Below are 8,117 nucleotides of genomic sequence, written 5' to 3'. Positions count from 1 at the left end.
TAATGTAAATGACAATGAAAGGTGCAGAACAATGGTAAACTGGGTCTCCAATATCTCTCTATCATGTATTTCTTTCTTAGAGCTTGTCATAAATATAAAGGGAAGGGTAAACCCCTTTAAAATCCCTCCCGGCCAGAGGAAAACTCCTCTCACCTGTAAAGGGTTAAGAAGCTAAAGGTAACCTCGCTGGCACCTGACCAAAATAACCAATGAGGAGACAAGATATTTTCAAAAGCTGGGAGGAGGGAGAGAAACAAAGGGTCTGTGGGTCACTCTTTATGCCGTCTTTGCCGGGGATAGACCAGGAATGGAGTCTTAGAACTTTTAGTAAGTAATCTAGCTAGGTACATGTTAGATTATGATTTCTTTAAATGGCTGAGAAAAGAATTGTGCTGAATAGAATAGAACTATTTCTGTCTGTGTATCTTTTTTGTAACTTAAGTTTTTGCCTAGAGGGATTCTCTATGTTTTGAATCTAATTACCCTATAAGGTATCTACTATCTTGATTTTACAGAGGGGATTTCTTTACTTCTGTTTACTCCTATTTCTATTAAAAGTCTTCTTGTAAGAAAACTGAATGCTTTTTCATTGTTCTCAGATCCAAGGGTTTGGGTCTGTAGTCACTTATGCAAATTGGTGAGGCTTTTTACCAAACCTTGTCCAGGAAGTGGGGTGCAAGGTTTTGGGAAGTATTTGGGGGGAAAGACATTTCCAAACAGCTCTTCCCCAGTAACCAGTATTTGTTTGGTGGTGGTAGTGGCCAATCCAAGGACAAAGGGTGGAATATTTTGTACCTTGGGGAACTTTTTGACCTAAGCTGGTAAAAGTAAGCTTAGGGGGTTTTCATGCAGGTCCCCACATCTGTACCCTAGCGTTCAGAGTGGAGGAGGAACCTTGACAGAGCTGTTCTTCCAATGCAGTTTTAATTATATCTTCATTTTCATCTTAAGAGGTAGCCTATTTAAGTCCAATTAGTGTGATTTGTGACCACTGTTTTCAGTCCCCAATCCAATTTCAAAGTTCACACAGTAAAAAGTAACTAGCCTTGGGACAAAAGTTTCTTTCATTTTGAGGAATAATAGTTGTTCTGCAATTATTATGAATGGTTAACCTGCTTTGAAATCCCTTGGTCTCCTGTAGCTGATCTCATGAGTAACTAAAAGGCCTTTTTCCAGTAAAAGTGCTTTAAACAAATAATTTTCATAGTCTCACTAGAGGTTTCTGTCAAAACTTTTAACAATTACAGTGCCACATCCCAAGTTTACTAGTAGATTTGTACCGGGAGTTTGGCAGTGTTAATGGTTGCATTCCTTTCATGACAGTTGAAATTAATGGGTACAAACAAAATCTTCAAGAGAAATGAAAGTTGAAACTACAGCTAAATGAGCTCTAAGCAGAACAACATGGAAAAAAATTCTACAACGTAATTAAGAATTACAGCTGCTTGGCTGGTTCTAGGTAATTGTTTCTTCCCCTAGCAGAAGTATTCAAAGCTTTCCTATTTCCAAAGTAAATTACATTTGCCAATCCTTTTTCTCACTGCAGTTAAATTTCTTAGTCTTTCAAAGCATAAGTCATACTTCCAAAATAATCTCTTTATGGCATGTAGGTCATCCATGAGACAGATCTCTTAATGATTCTTTCTTCTTCTCCCTAGGTTTTAGTAAAGCAAAGTTGTTCTTAGATGGATTACACCAAACAAGAGGAAGCATGGTTTTCCTAACTGTTACCAGACTCACGATGACCTGACATTTATCTACCTGCTCAGTGGTGAGGGCATAAAAAGAATTCTGCAGAAGTGGTAATTTATAGCTGGAGACCATTAGATTTTCAGAACCAGTTGTATTGCAGCTTCTGTCTTAAAACCCTTTTAGTCTTTTGTGGCAATAAAGTGATGCCTAAAATACCAAGAACTATTTTATATATGAAATTATGTATTCTTGGCTGCATTATTTATTTTTTATTTTATGAGAAATGTTTCTTTTGTTTTGCTCATTCAGAGCAATGATGGTATGCAGTGTTCCTTGTTGCAAGAGAGATCTATAACTGTATATAGTTCATATAGAACAGAGATGGGCAAACTATGGCCCGCGGGCCACATCTGGCCTGCAGGACCCTCCTGACTGGCCCCTGAGCTCCTGGCCCGGGAGGCTAGCCCCCGGCCCCTCCCCCGCAGCCTCAGCTCACTATACTGCCAGCGCAATGCTCTGGGCGGCGGGGCTGCAGAGCCGCTGCTGCCTGTCCTGGTGCTCTGTGCTGCAGGGTAAGGGGCTGGGGGCAGGGAACAGGGGGGTTGGATAGAGGGCAGGGGAGTTCAGAGTTCAGGGTGGTGGTCAGGGAGTGGGGGTGGGGCAGTCAGAGGGCGGGAAACAGGGGGGCTGAATGGGGACAGTGGTCGGGGGGGCAGTCAGGAAGGAGGGTGTGGTTGGATGGGGCAATGGGGGGCAGTCAGGGGCAGGGATTCTGGAGGCAGTCAGGGAACAGGGAGAAGGGGTGGTTGGACAGGGCTGGGTTCCTAGGGGGGCAGTCAAGAATGAGAGGAGGGGTTGGATGGGGTGGAGGGGGGCAGTCAGGGGTGGGGGTCCCGGGGGCTGTCAGCGGACGGGGAGCGGGGTAGGGGGTGGATGGGGCAGGAGTTCTGGGGGGACTATTAGGGAGTGAGAAGAGGGGGGGGTCAGATAGGGGGTGGGGGCCCGGACATGCCTGGCTGTTTGGGGAGGCTCAGGCTCCCCTAACTGGTCCTCCGTACAATTTCGGAAACCCGATGCGGCCCTCAGGCCAAAAAGTTTGCCTGCCCCTGATAGAGAAGGTGCCAGTAGATGATACTCCAGAATATGTACCAAAACTCCTTCTTGAGTTTGTAATACCAATGAAACATCTTGTTCTACACTGCAAATGGTGTTCTCTCTGCAGCTTTTTACATCAGCGCCTAACAGAGCGATTAAGCCTGTGTGTGTGCTCAAGTGATCATTTAGGTTAATACTTGTGGTTATTGATTTGCAGTGATCCAAGTACTCAGGTTCTATTTTCAAGATCTGAGGCTTTACTGATTTTTCAATCTCATGTACCTTGTGAAGTCATTTACACCTTTGGGCAAAGTGGATATAAAATGCTACCACTAATGCTAGTGAGTAGATAATTCTGATTTGGTAGCATTTTATATCTTGTTTCACAGGTATATAAGCAAAAGGAAATGTTTAGGGGGGTTGGGATTTTTTTAGGGGTTGTTTTTATTTGTTTATTTTTAGACCAAAGCAATTGGCAAGACTGAGACATATTCATGAAATGTTTTGGTGTCACTGGATCTGTATTTTTCACCAAAAACAAGTTTTGCTAAAAAAAGTTTTGTCCCGCTCTACTGCCCACAGCAAGATCAGAGCCTGCTAATTATCAACATCGTAACAGAGTTGCTACTTTAGCACAAAGGGTAGGTGCTTGTGTTGCAGGTCTTAGGATCTAGCCCCATAAATAACCACAGGTTTCAGAGTAACAGCCGTGTTAGTCTGTATTCGCAAAAAGAAAAGAAGTACTTGTGGCACCTTAGAGACTAACCAATTTATTAGAGTATAAGCTTTCATGAGCTACAGCTCACTTCCTCAGATGCTTATACTCTAATAAATTGGTTAGTCTCTAAGGTGCCACAAGTACTCCTTTTCTTTTTATAAATAACCACGAGGGTCTACATACGTGTCTCCACACTTTCATCACAGCAGGATGTAACAGTAACTCATATAGAGAAGAGGTAGGGAACACATTTACAGGGAAAAGTGATGGATGAAAGTCCTATAAACCTCTACTCAAACTGGCAATGGCAGAGATGCCTCCTGACTGCTTTGTAGAAAGGGACCCCAGGACTACAGTTTACCCAGGTGAAGGCGTACATGATGGGGGGCAACTACTGTAAAAAGAAAAAGAGTAACCATATTTAAATAGCTAAAAGATCACTAACATTAATAGCAAGAGTCAGATTCTCTCCCATGGCTGAATTCTACTCAGCACATGGAACAGGAGGCCATCTGAAAAAATTCATGGTATTTATGATAGTGTGAATCTGGTGGCCCCAATGCCTCCCACACATTGCATAAAGGAGTTGTGACTGCTATTCTAGCCTTTTTTACTGAAATAGTGTGTGTGGCACTCCTAGGCTGAAGGGGCAATTTTGCTCTCTACTGTACTTGATCCATATAAAGCCCTATATCTCAAGAGTGAAGTAAGATCACCTTCTGTTCTCAGTTCATTGTCTTTATGTGAAACAGGCTTCTCAGATATGAGGGTGATCTTATGTACTTCATGTTAGCTAGGCATAGCTCATAAATAAGTACAATGACATGTCTTAAGCAGAGCTGGGTGAAATCTTTCACGTCATTTTTTTTCCTCACCAGAAATGCAGATTTTGTGACATCAAAACATTTGTAAATTCATGTCAATTTTTTTTTGTTAAAAGAAAAAAATCTAAAAAAAAATAAAATTGAAGAATCAAAAATAAATCCATTTTCACATTTTGAAACAAAACATTTTGGGGTTTTTTGGTTGAAAAATGACATTTCATTTCAAAATTTCCTTTAGTTTTATTCACCATTCAAAAACATTTTAAAATGCTCAAAATCAAACCAAAATTTTCCAGGTTGTATGAAATGTTTCATTCATAAAAATATGATCCTAATTTTTAAAACTTGATTTTCTGAAAATTTCATTTTTGGCTTGACCAGAAACAATATATACATATATATGTTTCTGAATTGCCTATTAACACTAAAGCTGTGTGACTAATAGACTTTTTGGTTCAGGAAATCTTACTTTTGAATTGCTGCACTTTTTTGTAGGTTTTGTCAGATGCTTAACAATATTATTTTTAGGGCACTTTTGTGTTTTAACCTTTTGCATCAGAAGCTCGATTTACCCAATGCTGTAGTCACTTCTGTCCATATTCACTAAAACTGCTGGTCCACAATTATTTTGAGTGAACTGGACTTCTCAAAACATAAAGCGAATAGTATTGACTGGAGTCAAGCAAAACAGAAGCAAGTGCTGAGTTCATCACTTAAGTCTGCCAATGCTGCTCATCTGTGATCTGGCTGTTCCAACACTGGGTGTCTTCTAAGCACAGACTGTGGAAGGGGAGAGTGTTTTTTTTCCTAGATTAAGAACACAAAAGTCATTTTATGTAAGTTCTAAAAGCATCTTTAAGTCCAGGACTCTAATGATACTTTTCATTGACCCATTGCATTCTGTAGTCCCTGTTCTGATGCTTTGGAGCCTACATATGAAAAATGAGCAAATCTATAACATTTGAACAAGTCCAATGAGTTGCAGGAATACTACTCAAATAATTTGATGCAGATATAAAAAGGGAATTATTCCAAGCCAATTAGCTCAGTAACAATCTGTGTGACCTTGAAATAAGGGGAGCTGTCAGAACAGTACAAGCTTGAGTTAAACAATTTTTGCTATGGACAGATATGCAAGTTGTTTTTTAAAGGGAAAAATCAGACAATTCATAACATTAATATTACAAGTAAAAGGGAGAAGTCAAGTGAAAAAAGGGGATATTCAGGCTTCACTGACCAATGTGCTTTATGTTTAGTACACCTGCAGAACAAATACTGAAAATATGCACAATGCAGGTAGTGTAAAGAATCTCAGATAATAACCATCAGCTTTATTTACACAGTATCCTTGAAAAACATGTCTCAGGGTGCTGTACAATTAACCATAGAGTTATCAATTTTAACAACTGTAAGCTTAGTAAATATTATAGGGCAGATACTGTCCTGTGCCAAGATCCATGTGGTATAGAATATGTGTGCGGCATCAGGGAGACATAGGTCTGATTGTCTCTAGTTCCATCAAAAGTTAGTGCAGTCCCCTAGGGCTCTAACTTAGACCAATTGGCCATGCCCCACTCCCCTCTGTGGAATATTTGGTAGGTGAAAATTGTCAGGGGAAGGTTGTGGGTTGGACAGAGGGCTAAAAAGATTGACAAGGGAGCAGCAAGGTAAGTTGAGGGCCATCTACAGAGGCCAAGGAACACCCCAAAGATTCATTTAAGAGTCAAGCTGGTTCAGAATTTTTCTGATGAAACAGTTTTTTGTCAGAAAGTGCTGATTCATGAAACCTGAAACTTTTCTCACAAAAGGGGTGGTTTTGCTCATGGTGGAATTCCTTCTCAAAATCAGAGAGTGAGAGAGACTCGCCGCAAATAGCCTGCTGGTTATGGCACTCAGCTGGAATAGGGGAGAACTAAGATTAAGTTCCTGCTTGTCCTTCTTCAGAACAGGGACTTGAACTCAGGTCTCCTACATCCCATTAAGCCTAAGAGACAGAGCAAACAATTCTATAGCCTAGTGGTTAGGGCACTCGGCTAGGATGTGGCAGACCCATGGTCAAGTCCATGTTCCAGAGAACATTATTCATGCAAAGTAGAACAGCTCCAACAGGAGAGATTGTGGAAGACTTGCTACAGAATAACCAATAGCCTGGTTCAAGTCCCTGCTCTGAATCAGGCAGGGCAGAGACTTGAACTGGGTTTTCCCATGTTTCCTGACTCCCACGTGAGTGCTTTTCAGACTATTAGCCTTGTAGGGGTGAGTCTCATGTTTCACAAACGTTTTTGAAAGGTCCACATTTTGTCCCACTGAGAAATGGGAAAACTTTTGAAATTGTGGAAGTTTTTGTGGACTGGGAAAACCATTTCCCAACCAGCTGTGCTCTAGCGTCATTTTCTCCTACTGTAGTTATCTTTGAGCACATCCGATAAGTTCTGATCTTTGGAAGGCATCAGGTCAAGTCTCTCACCTCTCACATCTTCCTTTTCATTCCAGATTAGTCTCTGTCAGTCACCACATACAGCAACCTGTCCCATGCATTACTACAGCCAGTGTCATTAGGAAAAATATCCTCACCCTTCCAGCTCTGTATCAATAATGGGATGACAGGTGAGCAGGCTAGATCCCTAAACCTTTGAAGGACCTTTGTAGGAAGGGAAATATTGACAACTTCTGATATTCTTTGTGTCTGAGGTTGTTATCCTAATTTCTTCTCCAGTTCCTTCAGAAATTCCCTCTGGTTGAGACTCCTATAGTTTACTCATGTCTGGCCCTTACTTTTCCTTCTGTAAAACTAATAACACTTACAATCAACCCCAGTCCCTTGAAAAAGCACAGCAGGAGATAAAGCTCTTCTCTAGTTATTCTGAAAATATATTATACAGCTGACTTCAAAGGATATAGGGCCAGATCCTCAGCTGATGTAAATTAGTGTTGCTCCACTAACTTCAGTGCAATTATGCTAATTTGTATGAGCTGAAGATCTGGCCCTATATCCTTTTAAACAAACTTGTGTTTCAAAATGTGTAATATTAACTAATAAATACCTCTGGCATTTGGAAGTATGCTAAGTATTGCACCACTTAGTCCTGAATCCTTTTTTAGTGAAGCACTTAAGCTTAAAGGTATGACTGCTTCATGTAAACTCCTGATTCATAGTGGCAATCCTTTCAATGTATGCACTATAGCCAAAATATCTAATATTAATGAATAATAAAAATTTAACTGATGACTAAAATAGGAAAACTGCGCCTTTTGTGGAGAACAAGTTCTAACACAGCTGCATGCAATGTATGGAAAGGGTAACTTAACATTGGACTATAGGATTCAGGTTTTATTAAAGTCATTAAAGCCCCATCTCTTCTTACTGCAGTGAAAAGGATCAAACACACAGCCTCCTTTCGTCTAGGAGAAACGAAAAAAAAAGTGGAAATGGTGCTTGGATCTGTGGTCTAGAGGGTTGATGGACAGGTAAAAGAGGACTTGGAAGCAAGAAGAAGAGAATATATTAAGTATCAAGAGACTGCAGGGGAGAGTGTGAAGGACAAACACTGAAAATGAACTGCTCCTGTGCTGATAGTTTTGACTGTAACAAAGATACATGATGATATTTAATATAAAAAAAAATCATTTCAAAAATTAGCTTGCCTTGCTTGTGTGTTTGAAAGACACAGTAGTAAATTTCTGAGTTTCCTGGCTTTTTTCTTACTCTGCTGTCTGCCTAAGAATAATATTTATCTTGAATGGGAAGCCTTGCAATCAACCCGCAAACAAACAAATACTTAAACAGG

The 8,117-nt window shown here is 40.4% G+C and overlaps 1 long non-coding RNA gene across 1 annotated transcript; it reads left to right on the top strand.

Moving 5' to 3' along the window:
* Nucleotides 1-248: 248 nt before the first annotated feature.
* LOC311520092 lies at nucleotides 249-7,917 on the top strand. Its single transcript, XR_014711487.1, has 3 exons — nucleotides 249-327; nucleotides 1,659-1,771; nucleotides 7,700-7,917. It is a non-coding gene; the product is annotated as an uncharacterized lncRNA (long non-coding RNA).
* Nucleotides 7,918-8,117: the final 200 nt, after the last annotated feature.

Source organism: Lepidochelys olivacea (assembly GCF_965140295.1).
Source record: "Lepidochelys olivacea isolate rLepOli2 genome assembly, chromosome: 4".
NCBI classification, from domain to species: Eukaryota; Metazoa; Chordata; order Testudines; family Cheloniidae; genus Lepidochelys; species Lepidochelys olivacea.
This window is presented reverse-complemented; position numbering and strand designations above follow the sequence as displayed.